We start from the raw sequence: 13,840 nt of genomic DNA, 5'->3' as shown, positions 1-13,840 counted from the left end.
CTGAGATAACAAGGTGTAGAGCTGGATGAACATAGCAGTCCAGGCAACATCAGAGGAGCAGGAAATCTGATGTTTTGGGCCTGGACCCTTCTTCAGAAATGTTAGTTTGATGGCTTCCTGGTGGGTCTATGTGAAACTATTTCCAGCTGTACTGTTTAGCAGGCCAAGAAAACATCCCTGGCTCACGATGTGACTTATCACAACTTCAAAGTCCTTTATGAATAAATATGTGTTGGGAGTGAGAATGTTTCCACATTGATACCAAAACGCTGTGTTCTGGTTTAGCATCTTTGGGATTGGCCAATCTGATTTGGATGAGGAAAACCATTATGATTCCTTGGTAAGTTGACAAATAGAGTTCTCAATTACTTCTTTTGGTCAGTCTGAAACAATAAAGCAGACAACCTGGGTTCCAAGGTACTCTTGTTATTGACCCATTCTTAAACAATGAAGTATGCCAGAATGACTGGGAATCTGCCTGAAATGCCTGATTAATAATTATTGAACAACAGGCTTTTCTGCCAAACATCGCATGAGTTTCAGGGGCATTTTAACAATCTGTTTGTTCAGATCTATACATAGTTCATAATATATTAAGAATTGACTGTCATCTGTTTAGCATAATTCACATAACAACTAATTACTTGCAATATGATATCTTAGGCAATCATCACCTTTTAACCTGAAATACCTTTGTCATGCAATGACAATTGTTTCTGCAGAGGAATGTGAAAGATTTTTATATACATATTTTACATTAATGTAAAAAATGATCCTACATCAGCAAAATAGTTTGGTTAAGAATTATTGCCATTCATTGCTAAATGAGTATTCTTAGTATTAAGAATTGCAACCAATGAACAACTAAATATAAGCAAAATAATGTAGGAGTGGAAGTGTCACATTGGATTCCAAACATTATTATTGTTTTGCTCTCCACTAATGCTGCCAGATTAAATTTCTCCAGCGCCTTTTGTAGTGAACAACCAAAGGTTTTTTGCAAGTGCCTGTTCAATATTTCCTTTCTAAGACTGGTTTATCACCGTTCAGGGACAGATTATGTCTAGGGTAGCCAATTTTTATGTGACCTTACCATTTCTCCTTGAAGTAACTGCTGCAAGCTGCCATTAAGGAAAAAAAAATTGGAAAAAGCTACTTGGCTGAATTTGGAGTCAAAAGGAGCTCAGTAGGCCAATGAAATTCAACTTACAGGTCATTAGCTTCGATGAGAGTAACACACATGAAAATGCTCATGAGTTCTGAGGAAGGGTCAATGGATCAGAAACATTAACTCTGTTTTTTCCTTCACAGATGCTGCCAGACCTGATGAGCTTTTCCAGCAACTTCTGTTTTTGTTCCTGATTCACAGTATCCGCAGTTCTTTCAGTTTTTAAAACATTTCTTGAATTATCTTTCAACATTCAATCTCTAATTTCTAGTCTTTCTGTGGCTTCTCTTATGCTTTCTGTCTGGTTCAATCAATCTCATTGACCCTCATTTAGCAATGAATGGCAATAATTCTTAACCAACCTATTTTGCTGATGTAGGATCATTTTTTACATTAAAATATGTATATAAAAATCTTTCACATTCCTCTGCAGAAACAATTGTCATTGCATGACAAAGGTATTTCAGGTTAAAAGGTGATGATTGCCTAAGATATCATATTGCAAGTAATTAGTTGTTATGTGAATTATGCTAAACAGATGACAGTCAATTTTTAGGTGAGAAAATACTACCAATTAAAGAAAAAGCAACCATTGAAAAGGAACATTAATTAGCACTTTCAAAAATAACTGATCATTTCTTCCATTTACTAAATAAATAGGAAACAACAGCTTCAGTTTATTTGCTTCCAACTGGTAGAAAAACAAAGTCAAGCAATTATTATAATCATCCTCATTTTGACAGCCATCATTCTCAAACATTTTACAGCGGACATCCATAAAGAGTCATTTTAGCATTTAAAATAAATCATTAACTTTGGAGAAAAAACTAAACTAACTAATTTCCAGAACAGCTTTTGACTGCACAACTCAAACTTGGGGTCTGGTGAGTCAATGTTATGCCCTAGACTGGAGCTTTTCCCTCGCTACCTTGCTGTTATTCCTTAGGCCTCACATATCTGAAAGCTTGTGTTTCATATTATAATAGCGAAACAGTGTTTCCTCTGTTGATTTCAGGATCAAAAGAAAATTCTCACATTGTTTGTCCTTAAGCCCTGGTAATAGGCTCAATGCTACAATTTTGTAAAGAAACTCAGGCACAAATCCTTACTCAGATTAAGTTGAAACTATTTCACGTATTTGTGGAAGGATCCAGGTATTAAATTAACATCAGAATCTACATTGTTTGGACATTACTAGACTGCAAATGTTGTCATCCTTACTGTGTCTTCTCTATTGCACCTTAGAGGTAGAATAAAGGAACAAGATCTGCACGTTAATAAACATCTGGCAAGGAAATCAAGAATGAGGGCAGGCAGGTATATTAAGGGATATACTGTGAATGTGATTAATTTAAAGACCTAGATACTAGGAAGGTTGGTGCATAGAAATTATGGGATAAATCATGGATATTCAGGGTATAATTTTAAAAGTACATATCTGACAGCATTCAGTGTGTGAATAGTTTTCTAACAACTGTAATAAAATCTATGATGGAGAATTTTGTCTTGGACACTTAACAATTGGAATAGCCATGCTGTAAATTTAAACTCTGATAGTCAGGAGATCAAACCATTTCAGGTTCAGGCTTTCACTAAATGAAAACTTTTCAATGAACTGCCATCTCCAAGTGCTGAACTGATCTGTTCAGCACCAGTACCAGTTGCTAAGTAAAGACACTTGAGTTTGGGTGTCGTTCATGGGTCTGGACTGGGTAATGGAGAAGACTAGGAGAATGTAAACAGGCTGGTAAAAAGCAACACAGTTTTTGTTCATATCTTGAGAGATGTGTTTTCCCCTTCCAAGTGAGCAGAGTCTTTTCTTTTTAAGTACAGTAAGGAATAATGTTTTGACCTTTACCTATTGGTGAAAGTAAGGCTGGTATGTGCTGTGCATGCTTTGCCCACTTCTCCCTGAAAGTAGTAATCATGGCCTACAAATGGCTTTAAACTTTACATTGTTATAAGGTCCCACAGCAGGATGCTGAGATACCCATTTAAAGGCTTGTTTGAAAGTTTGGAAATGAGTGCATGAGGTCTCTATGTTTTAGTTTTATAATTTAATACGATGTTTTATAGTTTAGTTCCAGTTTGAATACCTGTTTACGTTCTGCTTTGGATGGCTTATATCCTGTTCTGGAGTGGGGAGGCTTTACTTTGCCCAGGAGTGAGTTAGGTTTAACTCCAGCATGGTTCCTCAAAATTCCTTCAATTACATGATAGTATGTTCTGAAATTTGAAGTTAGTACATTTTCCTCTTCTACAGACTCTTATACGTCTCTTAGACTCTTGCATGTGAATGCTGAAGTGAAGATTACACCTTTATATGCACCATTATCTCATTACTCTAACGTTCAGCTCATTACTCAACAGTATTTTTATCCACAACTCAAACATGTTTTACACAAAAAAGGTATGATTGACTCATGATTAGCATAAATGTAAATCTGTCTCATAAGTAAGGTGCAGAATTAATCAACACTAATTTCACATCAAACAACAAGCAAAAAATTTAAATTATGAATAAATGCTACTGCAAATCTAAAAGATCACTTCACCACTAAATGTATTGCATTAATCAGTGTAGTATATCTACAAACTTACACAAGACAATAAGCTTTACGAACATTTAACATCATTGAGGGAAGGATAAACAAGCTAAATTTCCCTGCATGATTGTTGTTGGGTTTGGAAGTGGAAGAGCTGGCAACATGGTAGAGGAAGGCATCAGGACAGAAGCCTAAAGTTTTCCCACTGCAATGGTTTATTGCACATTATGGGCACATAAGTGGCTCAGCTCATACCAAGCAGTCAATTAAGACTTTTCAGGATCCAATTTAGGATCAATTGGTGTCCCCCAGCGACCTTTTATCAATATTGAAAAGGCCCTCCATCATGTGGAGTATCCGCCAAGTAAACTCTGGTGAACTAGCAGCAGCTTTCAGGAGGTCAGTAGGGTAGGATGTAGGGTATGATTCAGGGTTAGTTCCAGAATTACACGCCAGAGCTAGAAGACTGTCAAGTTCATAAGGGTTGTAGTATTGGAAGAGGTTACAGGGAAAAAGATCAGGATGTTCTGGAAGTGATGAGAAAATATGAATTGTTCACCTTTGCATTTTAGCAAATGTACAACAAACTATATATGGATCGATATCACGAATGTTGGTTTTGTTTAAATTGGCGTTGGGTATGCTGTACAGATTGCAAACAATTTGGCCAGTGAGGCTATCTCTGTTCAAGAGACGGAAGTCCAACTTTGAATATTGTTTAAAGACCTCCTAAATCTCATTTCTCACCGCTGTCACTTATTCCCACCCCCTGCCAACCCGTGGCACCTCTAGCCCCCTCAGATAACATATGCCAATCATTGCCATCTCTAAGTCACATCAAATTCTCTGTGCAACCTCAAAGCTGCTCTGGTCCTTCATATTACCCATGACATATCTGTGCCCACTGTGAATCCTCCATAACCATTCACCCAGCGTTTATTGTGTACTACCCTCCTAAGCCAGGCATTTTTGCTGCAATGAAAAAATGGTCCCACAGAGAAATAAAAATTGAATTCTTTGAATAGCCATTAGGTATGTAAACAAAAATACATGCAACAAAGGAAAATAATGCTGTCACAATCTTATAAAATAGATCATCATGGCCCTGGACAATTGTGCCAACAGAGTTGAGTTTGTCAAAGTGTTTGGAACTTCGCTAAATACTCATAACAGTCATTTTTAAACAACTAGCTTCCAACTTCAAAACCTGAAATAATAGAATAGATTGTGATTTCTCCTTCTCAGACAGAACAAAATGCCTGTCAATATCTATAATAGGAAAAATGCTACATTATTTTACCTTAAAGAGCAAGAGATCTTTTTCACAGTCAGAACTGTATATAGACTTAAGTACCAGTGCCAGACAAGATGAGGGAAGTCCACGTTTTTAAATTATTTTTGAATGAATTGTGCCATTTTCTACAATAGAAAACATACTGTAACAGTATCAATATGATTATAGTCATAAACAAGCTAATGGTTTAGCTTTGCTACATACAGTCTTTTGATGCAACATTGCATTAAAAACATGTCTGCATTATAAAACAGAATCCAATTGTAACATTTGTATCTGTGAAAGTATTTTAAACTCTTTTATGAATGAACCTGATTTTTCTTCAGGCTTCCCCAAGAGGTCACAAATTTGTCAGGGAGACACATTTTTAATCACTGACAAGACCTGGAAAAGAAACTACAGGAGGGAAAGAACCAATTTTGCTGTGATCCTCACAATGAGAACATGGCCTCAGGAGAGGCACGTGTGAGCGGTGTGAAAACTTTCCTGAGCTGTTAAAAAGCCATAGAAAATTGGGCTCAGTCAGAAAGGCAGAAGAAAACAGATTTTCTTTTTGAGTGAAAATAAAGCATTTTACAATTGATTCACATCTCCACTGGGACCCAAAAATCCAGCCAAGCTCACATGATGGGATTTAATTTTATTCAAGAGAATTATTAATGTAGGAGCTCTGCTTCTGAATCTGAGAACATGCTGCACACTTGGGAAATTTGGGATTACAAGTTATTAAAGATGGGATTGAGATTTGGCTACAGGAGTGTGAACCGTAAGAAAGCAAACCAAAGAATGAGTGGTGAGACTATTTCAGGTCAATTACAAAGGTTATGGAGTGCTGTGGAATTGGGTTGCATGAACAAGAAAACAGGGTGGTTTAGGCATTCCAACCGTATGACTGCAGGTTGAGAGAGTTTATATTTCTCTTTAACTTGGTTTTAATATGTCAGCATCACCGACGAGGCCATTCCAACTTGCCCTTGAACAGATCGTCATGAGCTGGTCACCTTGAAGAAGGCCCCTGACCCGGAATGTCATCTTTCCTGTTCCTCTGGTGCTGCCTAGCTTACTGTGTTCCTCCAGCTCCACACTGCGTTGCACCATGAATCTCTGCTGTCCTTGGGGTGTAGGAACATTCAGAGTGTTATTAAGAAAGGGATTTCCAGGATGAGATAGGAGAATGTAAGAGGTAAGTTATTTGACCCAGATTTGCTTTAGCCTCTGATACACTCTTCCAGACACGGTATTTTTGTGCCTTGTCCAGTACAATAGTGGTGATAATGCTTTTGTATATCAGGGGAAAATGATTGGATTCACTTTTGTTGAATATAGTCATTGCCTTGTACTTATGTGACATGACTATTACTGCCCCTTATCTGTCTCAGCCTGGAGATAGGTATTACTGTGTATGCAACAGAACTGCTTCCGTGTCTGAGGTGTCACAGATGGTATTGACAAATGTGCAATCATCAGTGAACATCCCACTTCTGACTTTATAATGGAGGGAAGGTCCTTAATAAAGCAATTGAAGATAGTTAGGGCTAGGTCACTATCCTCCTCCTGTTCATTGTTTAATTTAATTAGTTGACCACCATTCATGACTGGATGTAGCAGGAGTGCAGAGCTTACATCTAATCTATTACTAATAAGTTGCTGAGCTTTATCTATAGTTGCTACCAATACTATGTGGCATGTAAATAGCCCTGTTTGGTAGCTTGATCAGAATAATGCCTCATTTTTAGGTATGCTTGGTGCTGCTCTCGGCATGCATTTCTGCACTCTTCATTGAACCAGAATTGATCCATGTCTTGTTGGGTGGAGGGGGAGGAACGGGGGTTCAGTATGTGGAATATGTTTGACCTGAATGCTGTCTAGTGGGTCATGTCCTGCCAGTAGGACAAGGTATCCACAGAAGTTGTGATGCTAGTGTCTGGGACATTGTATTCAAGGAATAATTCCATGGGTTTGACTTTGCTAGACTTAACTAGTCTGTGAGACCATTCCACAAACTTTGATGGAAATGTTGGATGTTACTGGTGGTTGACAATATGAAAGATGATTGCTTTAGACATTGACTTAGACTTTATTGTCACATGGATTCAAGTGCAAAAGTATAGGAGTCCAGTGAAAATTTTTTAATGTCACCACACATGGCATCATCTTAGACGCAAGCACCTAGGTATAAAAACTTAAAATACAAGGAAGAAAGAAAGAACAAAGTTAAAAGTTAAATGTTATACTGACTCTTGGTATAGCACAAAAAAATAGTTTTAAAAGTTAAACATTACAGTCCTTCTTAGAATTGAGTCTTTCTTGGTGCTTAACCATGCTGGGACTGCACTTCCTAAAAGGGCCTGATTTCCTCCACTTTGTCACACTTTCCCTGCAATGGGTCAATCTCCCCCACTCTTGTCATTGATGCAGATATTACGGGAATCTCCATCACCATGTTGGGTTCGGTCCTGAGACTTTAGACCAGCAAAGTCCCAATCCAGGCCTCCAGCTGCTGCCATGCACCAGACCACCAATCACCGATTCAGTGCCACCTACACCAATCCTTAGTAGTTTCACCTTCTGCCAGCATGCCAGGCCTTAGGAACCAAGGGTCCCAGATCAGGCACTCTGCCGTTGTCTCGCACTGGTCATTTAAAGGACCGGCTAATTCGGCAATCCCAATACCACTGTCAGTAGAAAAAAAACTTTAAAAATCTAAAACTTAAAAAAGAAAAAGAAAATAATCAAAGAAGAAAAAGAACAGTGGACAGATTGGACAAGCTTAATCCACCATTAACTTACAGAGATGCTGAATATGGGGATATGCAGGAATATATAGTTGAGGTTAAATTTAGATCAGCCATGATGTTATTGGGTAGCAGGGCAGACCCAAAAGGCTAAGAGCTGTACTTTTGTTCATTACTTGTATGTGTATATGACAAGGTTGTATTTGATGTTGTCACTTTAGTGCCTCAGTTATAGCCAAGTGTTCTGTCTTTCCAGAAGTTTGATTCAATTGATTGGCTTGCTAGGCTATTTCAGAGGACTGATAAGAGTCAACCACATTGTTGCAGATAGCAGAGTGTGGAGCTGGGTGAACACAACAGAAGAAGCAGCATCTTGTGCTCCTGAGATGTTGCTTGTCCTGCTGTGTTCATCCAGCTCCACGCTTTGTTATCTCAGATTCTCCAGCATCTGAATTTCCCATTATCTCTGACACATTGCTGTGTATCTGGAATCACGTGCAAGTCCACACCAGGTCGGGGTGGCTGTTTTCCTTCAAAAAAGGTCATGAAAGAACAATGCTCAATAATGGTTACATGATTATCATTCATCAATTATTTATTTCCAGGTTGCATTGAATTTAAATTTTAACTATCCTCAAAACGGTAGGATTCAAACCCATGTCTCCAGAGCATTAGAGATAACAAGGTGTAGAGCTGGATGAACACAGCAGGCCAAGTAGCTTCAGAGGACCAGGAAGGCAGCCTTCCTGCTCCTCTGATACTCCTCTAATACTCCTCTGCCTGCTGTGTTCATCCAGCTCTACACCTTGTTACCTCAGATTCTCCAGCATCTGCAGTTCCTATTATCTCTCCCCAGAACATTAGTCTGCATCTTAAGGTTAGTAGTCCAATGATAAGACTACTACGTCATTAGCTCACATTAAGTTCACATTGCAGTATTGGAAAAGAATGTTTGCAAGGCTGATGGGTCCCTTTAGAGATCTTGAGGGAGCACTCCTACTACTCCATTGAAGTTGAAAAAGAAGATCAGATTGGACCTTATGTTATAGCTTTTCTAGCTAGTTGGATCCGCTTGCTATGTTTTTGTTGCCAGGCAGAATGCGCTTGAAATTAATCCTGCAGTGACTTTATTATTACATAGAAGTATTAGTATGTTTTATGTAGCTGTCCATCTGTTTTTAGTTTGTCTTTATTAAAGGTAATGAATAATATGGTGGCCACGAAGCCACGAGAATAAAAGTGGGATTTGGTCTTTCAACATTACAACCCCTCATCTGAACATTTTCTGGCTGTTTTAGGAAGGAAGTGGTTAGAGGTATCAAGACAATTAATTTCTTTTATAGCTGACAGGACAAAAAACTTTTGATAACAGGAACATTTAGGTATATTTAAAGTTTATTTAAAAATACTTCTGATAAACTAGAGACCACTTTACAGGAATTGGATGCCTTCTTTTTGGGTTAATCTTTGTCTACCTGCATGGTTTTCTCCTTTCCAAGGCAATCTTTTTCATCTATGCATGGATGTTTGTATCTCGATTGTAGCTAAATTCAAATTCCCCCTCTTTTCTCAGAATATCAAATGGTTATATAAATATTACATTTATGAGTCAGCCTGAACTCTTAAATAAAGCTTTCCCTTTGATTTCATAGACTCCTCACTTTTATAGTTTTCTTTCACAAAGATAGCGCCACTTTCTTCATGTGTTTATTAAACAAGTCAACAATGATAACCCATCTTCTTAAAATGCTTATCTTTGTGACTGTCACTAATATTTAAAACCATGTCTCAGTTCCAACTTGATAATAAACAGTAAGCCTTTCAAAGTTATTCAATGTACTTTTTGGCTACAACTTATTTCAGAAGCACATTCAGCAATTCTTAATACAGCATAGGTCTTAAACAAAAACAGAAATTGCTGGAGAAACTCAGCAGGTTTGACAGCATCTGCATAGAGAAAGCGGTTAACGTTTTGAGTCCAGAACCCTCCTTCTGAACTATAGCAACTGACAGCACCTTCTAAACACGAAACTCTACTACATGGAGGGACCACTCGACTGTCTGATCTGCTATGCTTTCTGACAGACTTGAATTCTTTGAAAGTGAAATGTCCCATTGGGTTTTACTGTAGTCTTGGGCCGTTGGCACTGATAAGCCCTAGCGTTTCACAAATAAAATTCAGTGACATAATTTTTCCTCACACAACCCCCCCTTCTGCCCTGAAGCAGGCCTCTGACCATTTCTCTCTTCAATATGGGTACTCAGTTTCCTCTCACTTTCCCTAGCTCAATTCTTTTGAAGTGGTTAGGCCTAACTCAGTGATGGTTTTATCTAAAGTAGGGCTTTGTGGATTAGTTCATTATCAGAACTGAGCTAAAGCATTTGCAGATCTTTAATTTAATGTTTTACAAACATGCTTATTTAAATAAATAATAAATTTAACTGAACTAACTATATACTTGATAAATATTATGAATTGTGAATAATACAAATACTTTCCAGGAAATTGAAAACATACTTTGACTCTTTCATTTCAGATGCAAAGCATAAAAAAAATTGACAGTAAGCTCAATCAGAATAAGAGGGAGAAAGGAATAGAAGGAACTGGAATTAAGGTGGGATGAATTAAGGTAAGAGGAAGTTCACAATAAGTGCTAATAAAAGTAAAATCCAAATGTGCAAAAACATGTTTCTTTGCTGTAAAAAATATTCTGAATTATAAAGTGTCAAAGTGTATTTAGCTAAACTGAAGGATAAATGGGGCTACAATTGTTTTGCAGCCTACTGCATTATTAATTCCACCCATATGTCCATATGGGCTCTTAAACATGCCATCACACTCTCCCTGAACTGCAAAATCTTCCACTTCATCAATCTACATACAGTTGCCAACAATAAAGGTGGATATGTGCTACCCAAGCAATAATCATGGATCTTTTTAGAACGTGTTGAAGTGTATATAGGTGGTGGTAGGGGTGGAGGTACTCTTAAAAGACAAAATTTATTCTCTGCTGTTCTGGCTAACGGTGCCCTTTCAAGGCACAAGGTTAAAACATGCTGGCCTTGAACAGACGAGGCATAAGGAAGCAGTGTCTAAAATGTCTGGGCTGTCAGATCAGCACTGAAGAGAACAGGCAGCCACATTATCATTGTCTGCTGTGTGCCCTGAAATGTTAAAGAGGCCCAAGTCTAAACAGAGTTGAGTGAGGAAACCTATCTGCAGCCAATACCAGACGACATCACTGCCTATAACCCCAAAGGAATGTACTCCATACTCAGAAGCAACAAGCAATATACCCAGAGAAAACAAAAATCCTCAGCAATTAGCAATCTCAAAAAGAACTGGCATATCAACTTTTCTAAAAGTATAAAGGTGTTCTTCAACTTGGTGAAAGTATGCAGTCAGGAACGATTTTCATACTATTTTTATTTCTCCCCTCAGTGGAAGGGTCATGCAGTTTATGGATGTCCCTGAATGTCTTTTTGCATTGATTTGTCTCTTTACTTCCTTCCATTCAGTTAAGAGATGAGTTTTCCAGTGTTTTGAAGGTATTTGTTGCTTCAGGACTCCCTGGACTGATTTCCTTCCTGAAACATCCACTGTCATTCAAGTAGCAGTAGCTTTTAAGACATCTATCTGCTACCTTTGAGCATTTTATCAGAATATGTAAAACAAAAGCCCCTCCATCTGATCCAGCTAAAGATAAACTCATCATAGTATTTAATTCTTAACAACTCATGTTTATGTTTCGTCTGGTTCCAATATATTTGCACCCATATGGACTCACCACATTATTTCTTAATAAAATCAGATAACCTGGAGCTTATCACGATGTCATCAACTTTAAGTCGCCTATAACATAGTAAGAGGTCAATCAGGTCAGTTCGGTCTCTTCTGGATTGCTCCAATGTTAACTTAACAAGTCTCATACCTCCACTATTTCTTAAAGGCCCATTTTCAATCTTCAGAATTTTACATTAATTCATTCTGAAAACCTCAATTAAACTGTCTGCACTACACTCTAAGAAGGTCTTAGCTACTCACTTCATGAAATATTTCACACCACCATTTCCATCAAACCACCCTCAACCTTCTCTTCCCTAAGGAGAAAATCTGCAACCCCTCCATTCAGCCACATAACAGAAGTTCTTCATACCTGATCCATTCTTGTGAATCTTTCCAAAAGCCTTCACATCCCTCCTTATTTGTAAGGTCAGAACTGAGCTGAATACTGCAGCTGAGATCAAATCAGAATTTTGTCATGGGTCATCGTAACTTATTTGCTTTCTTCCCTATACAGCAATTCATAAAGCATAAGAACCTGTATGCCTTTTCAGCCACTCTCAAAATGTCTTGTTATTTATTCACACATGCTAGTTGGTCTCTCAGCTTGTTTTCTTGCTTTAGAGTGGCCATTTACTTTATATTGCCTCTCCTAAATCTTTCTACTAAAATGAAAGTTCACACATTTTTGCATTGGGTTGCACCTGCTAGATGTCCGTAAGCCTACTTCCCTTTAAAGACTTTCACCATCTTCCTCAAATTCATAATTTTAACAAATTTTAAGTAACCTGAAAATTTGGAGCTTAAATTTTGTGCACACAAGTTACGTTATGTCCTGATAAGCCATAGCTTTTGTATCAATCATTGTGAGCCTCACTGTGTATTTTCTTCTATTTTGAAACATAGGCTTTCACCATTGCTTTTCTCTTCCCATTGCTCAACCAACTTCTTTTATAACCTGGCACTTCCTCTCTTATGCAATGGGCTTTAAATTTGTATGTAGGTCCATCATGCAGCACTTTTGGAAGCCCAAGTGTATCACATCAGCTGCAATGATCAACTCTCTTACCTCAACTAAAAGGTGTTCAAGCTTTTTTTAAGCACAATATACCTTTATCAGATCGGTGCTGTCTTTATCTAATTATCCACCCTGACAACTAAATATTAATTTTGTCATGGATAATCATCTTTGAAAGATAACCCAACGCTGAAGTTGAACTGTTTGGCCTGCAGTGGCTGCATTTATTTTTTTTTTGTAGAAGATAGTATTTGTTTTTCATCAATTTTCTGCATTTTTGAAGGAAGGCTGCGTCCAAAACCTCCAGATTTTCATAGAACCATAAAATCCGTACAGTGCGGAAAGATGCCATGCGGCCCAGTGAGTCTGCACTGACCTTCAAAACAGCATCCCACCTGAACCCAAACTCCCACCTTATCCTGATAACCAACCTTTCCCATGGCTAACTCACCTGGCCTGCACATCTCTAGACACTATGGGACAATTTACCATGGTCAATCCACTTAAACTGCACAATCGTAGACGCGGAATGAAACTGGAGCGCATAAAGGAACCCCACAAAGACATGGGGAGAATGTGCAAACTTCACACAGAAAGTCACTCAAATCTGGAATCCGATCTGGGTACCTGGCACTATGTGGCAACAGTGCTAACCACTGAGTCCCTTGCTGCCCCTTTTCAATTTACTTAACTCAGCATTCTTGGTTGCATCCCATCTGGAGTTTGTGACTTAAAAACTTTAAGTACAACTAGACTTTCTAATGCTCTTCCCATTTTTATTTATTTTTTATTCATTTACAGGACAAAGATGTCACAGGCTAGTCCAACATTTATTGCCAGCCCTAATTCACCAGAGGCCAGTTAAGAGTCAACTACTTTTCTGTGGGTCTATGGTCATGTGTAGGCTCGACAGGGTACGGATGCAGTTTCTTTCCCAGATTATGTTTTCTGACACTTGACAATTGATTCAGGGACATTGCTAGGATTCCTAATTCCAGATTTTTACTGAATGAAAATTTCACCATCTGTTTAGTGGGATTTTTACTCAAATTTCCAAAATATTACCCGGATGGCTGGGTCAATGGTCCAGCAATAATAACACTAGGCCATCACCACCAGCCTTTGCCCTCTCTTTTACAATTACTTTTCTTCCTCAACAAAGTCAGATGAAAAATTATTTGTTTCGTACTTTACCTATACTTTCTGGTCTAGATATCGGAAAACAAACTGGAGGGAAGTGTCCCAAAGTTGCAATCCACTGCCTTGAACATAGCATTTCCCATTTGTTAGCTGTT

Source organism: Stegostoma tigrinum, chromosome 6, assembly GCF_030684315.1.
Source record: "Stegostoma tigrinum isolate sSteTig4 chromosome 6, sSteTig4.hap1, whole genome shotgun sequence".
Lineage (NCBI taxonomy): Eukaryota > Metazoa > Chordata > Chondrichthyes > Orectolobiformes > Stegostomatidae > Stegostoma > Stegostoma tigrinum.
This window is presented reverse-complemented; position numbering follows the sequence as displayed.